This window comes from Nicotiana sylvestris, chromosome 6, assembly GCF_000393655.2.
Source record: "Nicotiana sylvestris chromosome 6, ASM39365v2, whole genome shotgun sequence".
In the NCBI taxonomy this organism is placed as follows: Eukaryota; Viridiplantae; Streptophyta; class Magnoliopsida; order Solanales; family Solanaceae; genus Nicotiana; species Nicotiana sylvestris.
The window spans coordinates 161122022-161126852 of record NC_091062.1 but is presented as its reverse complement, the minus strand read 5'-3'; positions in this window follow the sequence as shown (position 1 = coordinate 161126852).

Genomic DNA, 4831 nt, shown 5'->3' with positions numbered 1-4831 from the left:
TTCAGGGAGACGCTTCCCTAGAGCAAGAAATGTGAGCAAAGTTAAGCTTAAGGAACTGTATATTCCAGTTACGCTAAATGTCACCCTCATGAGTAATGGAATTTGTCATCCTTGGTACAAAAGGATTGCCGCAAGGCGAGTAAGGATCATTGATGTTGAGAAACAACGCCAAAGAAGAAGAGGTAAAACATCTATAGGTATATCCTCGTGGCTTCGACTTTTAGTGCACCCCTAAAGGGGGGAATATGGAGTGATGTGATATTAAGTCAGAATTAAGTGGTTCTGGTGATTATGGAATGATAAGGGAAGAACGCGATAAGAATGAGAAAGGGATGAGATTGTACTTATTCAAATCTTACAAATACACTATGATTCATGAATATTGTGCAAGCACGACGTCAAGGAGAGGATGTAAAGGTTCCTGCCTGAGCTATTATTAATAAATAAGGAGCCAGTGCGAGACGTAATTTAAGACCAAGGAAATAACCCAAGAAAGATTTCATGGAATATTGACATGAGGATGGGCCAACGAGTAGTTAGTAATTAGTCAGGAAGATCTCAGTTATGGCTAAACAGGAGGTTATACATGAGTCATCAGATCGTGTAAGATAAACATTGTAGGACCCAACATGGAGAATTCAGCCTCGGAGAATATTATTATAATACTTGAGATATATTCAAACAAGAGTCGGGGTAGTTAAAGGTACCATATGAGTGTTACGGGGATAAAAGAAAGTGCCACTGGGAAGGCAGTCAAAATATCAGTTCAAAAGCAACCATACAAGTACAAGGGCATGGAAATAAGCAATTACAGATGATTATAGGCAAGTAAGGACATTAAAAAGGTCCATAATAAGCTCGCATCTTTACAAGAGTCAGAGGATCCTCCCTAAGTACTACAGTAAAGGACTAGCTGAAAAAATAAGGAAGAAGGCTTCAACCTAAGCACAGTGACTTAAAGAGGAAATGGTCGTGTAACAACAGCCCCGCAACAACATTGTAAGCATTCCAAAGGAAAGTGGCACCTACTGTGGCTAATGATACGGGAAGTAAGAATTATAAGTAATATTAGAGATCATATGAGTTGTATGAAAACTCTAGCAAGTGTAGGCACTAAGATAAGCTAAGTATAGATGCAACAAGGGGCAGAAAGACCAGGAGAAGTAATAGCTTACATTGAAAGAAATCTAAGACGGAACGAAAGAATTATTTGATCAATGATCCAGAGTTAGTACGTTATAGATACACTCAAGATTTTGGAACATTATCCAGGCAGCATATTTGCTGACAATCATACAGCCATAGAAGACTCCGGTATAAGTTAAGAGAAAGAATTGAGCCCAGGGCATAGACAAAGGATTGAATTGTTAGAAGATTGTATCATGGATATTCCATAATGCCCATGAAAGGCTAAGGTAATAACTGATACCATGTGCCACATATCGGAAGATAGCTTAAGCCTACGTATAGGCTGATCAGAAGGAAGAGGAAACTAAAGAATTACATCACCAAAGTAAATCAGGAGTCTGATTATTGGACCTAGAAAAATTATAGAAGTTGTGCTGGAGAAGATGACAGAATAGCTCTTAATAGCAGATGTTCAAGAGAAACAACACAACGACTATAATCTTAATGGCTCTACAAGGAAGCCAGTTAGAAGAAGTACCAGCCTCATAAGAAGTTAGTACGAAGCTCCCACCAGATTGTGTATGTACCAGAGGTGCGAGTATTATAATAGAGATTCAAGTTATGGACGTGAATTACACCTAGGTGGAAGGGAGGTTATGAAAGAGATAGAAGATATGATACGAAATTTTAAGTAAGTAAGGTAAAAGTGAACAACGTACGAGGTACTAAAATGCAAAAAGTTGTGAATAGTCCATACTTCGGATAGAAGGTTATAAGCATTGGGATGCAATATCCAGGAATGATAGCGGCATCGCTAGTGGCATATCTTCCAGCCTATGGTTTCTACGTATCGAGAGGTGTAGTTAAAAGAGTATAGAAGAGTTAGAGATGATGTGACGTCTCGCTTGATATTCCAGGATAATATAAGAAAATCTATTGTGCAAGCAAGTTGAAGAAAAGTTGCAAGTAGCATAAATGGATATGTGTAGTTTGCAAGATAAAGTATGGTAGAGCGGCAAGGTTTTAGGAAGACAGGAGTAAGGATAAGAAAAAGGCGAGTGAGAAGGTGACGAGAATGGATATGTCTTCGGGATTAAGCCCATGAAAACAAGAAGAGCTGATGGTTTCTCTAAAGTTATAGAAGCTCAGTATAGCTTGAATGAACTTAAAGGAGTCTAAGACTAGTAGCATTTAGAAAAGGTGGAATGCTGCCCTGATAGTACAATAAGGGTATAACTGTGATGGATAGAGGATGACGTTTAGGTTTTCGAATGAGTAATGATTTGAAGATGACTTCATGGATTGTACGAGATTAGAATACCCACTTAAGTGAATAACATTGGGATGCTATAAAATACGGTCATTGAAGTATAGTATTACCCCTAAGTGGATAAGGAAAATCACTTCAAATATTCCTCGATGGAACGTAAGCCCTAGTGGCAAGGTATGACGTAAGAAGTTTCAAATTATCAATGGTATATTGTAGATTAATATTGAGGTGAATCAATAATGGATGGACAAAAGTCACAAAGTATGAGATGAGATTAGGCCTCCATTCTTAAGACGAGCGGTAATGAAGGAGCATTAAAGGACTGAGATTTATACCTAAAGGATAGGCCACAAAAGTAACTGGGAGCTTGGTAAGCATACCTCAGTAAAGGTAGATTGAAGCAAAAATTACGGTATAGTATAACCCATGTAAATGCAGTTAATTCATATGAATGGGTAACCAGATCTATGAAATGAGATATGGCCATATTCGCAAAATCTACAAAGTATCGAGCAAAGGACTTCAACACACCTATAGAGGCCCAGAGAGGCATCCTATTAAGCCTTGTATATACAAAGTAAGGCCTAGATATTGACTAAAAGATAAAAGGAAAAAAGGAAAGATGAATCGCATAAGTGCACTTACAAAGTCAGGATCATATAGGTTGCATGACAGGAGGTAACAGAAGTTGCATGATTAGGAAGATTTCGACCACATGTCATGATATGAGCAAAAAGGCTAAAGGGGGGAATACCCTAGACTTTGGATTTATTCACAGAGAAACTGCTGGAATGGCAAGATTAGTATTAGTGTATTCACAAGAGCTATAAGTTATGAAAATTATAAGAGCACGAGTCAACATTCGAGGAGCATACGGACCATAGCTTTAGGTGGCTGCCTTCAGTCCATTTGGAGATCCGAGGTAGTCCTGCAGGCGTCCGCAGGCCCTGGCGTCTCCTCCTATCCTTTCATTCTATTTCTTTTTTGTATTTCAGAGACAGTGTTGTAATAAATCTTTCAGACCCTTATTTTTAGTAATCCTAGACAGTCTGTGGAATTTTGACACCAATCTTTGGGTAGTTTATGTATGGATTGGTATTGACATCTTAATTAATTTGTTACGTTTCAGTCTTCCGCTTTTAATTTCCGTTGTTTATATAACGTTGGCACTTAATTGTTAAAGGATTAAAAATGGGAAAAAGATAAATAGTTCAAATAGTTGGTTTGCCTAGTTTTTACTAGTAGGCATCATCACGACTCCCGAGGGTAAGAAATCCGGGTCGTGACACCTAAGCGCCAAGATGACCACCAAATGTACATGTCTCAGTACCTGCATAATTAATGTACAAGTAGTATGAATACATAAATCAACGTGTACCCAATAAGTATCTTGCCTAACCTCGAAGAAGTAGTGACGACTGGTCGACATCGAAAACAGATATATGTACATAACATGATCCTTAATAGAAGAGTGAACACAAAATCCTCTAATACCAATTACTACCTTGAATGGAATGTATGCTAGGTCAATAACCACCAAAATATCACGTCTCAAGTGAGATAAATTCATAAATTAGCTGACTCCTTATCAAATATTACGCAAAATTCTGCCGAGGTGCACGACCCGATCCTGTTAAAGTGATGGTGTGATATCATGTCGTGGCGTACGACTCGATTTCATAAGAATAATGTACTATGTCGATCTCCTAAGATCTGATCCCCTAAGAATATGTACTCTGCCGAGGCGAACGACTGGATCCCATACGAGTGTATTACATGATACTTCCGAGGCTAATGACCTGATCACATAAAAGTGCGTTACATGATACTGTCGAGGCGAACGGTAGTATCATGCCTCAGTTCTATATCTCTCAAAATTATCATACATTTATTATTTTTGCTATTTAAAAAAATGTTACATTTATCCATGAAGGAATAATATTTTAAATTACAGTATTAATAAATTTTATTGTGTATTTATTTTTAGGGAGGTAAAATATATAGTTTGATATATTTTCTAAGAAATTATAATTTTTAATTATTTGATAAAACGTTATAGTTGATTATTTCATAGTAATTTTAACAGTATTGCATTGTATACTTGTAAAACATCTAGATATTTTATTTTAATTTCTATGAGTTTTTTTAAAAAAAATAAATAGTTTTCTTGAATATTTAGTGTGTGTTTTAAAAAATAAATTGTGTTATAATCTTATCTTATTAGTTTATAAATTAAAATATAAAAATCTATACGTTAAAGTTTACATTTTTTTTAGTTTTCTTGAAATTGTGTATATAGTTTTCTTTTTAGTTTAAATATTTTTCTTGTAATATTACATGCATATTTGTGATACTTTAGTGGTCAAATAAAGACCTAATTAAGAATGATGTTATTTATTGTGTATAGGTAATATTGGTAGGACATAGCGCAGG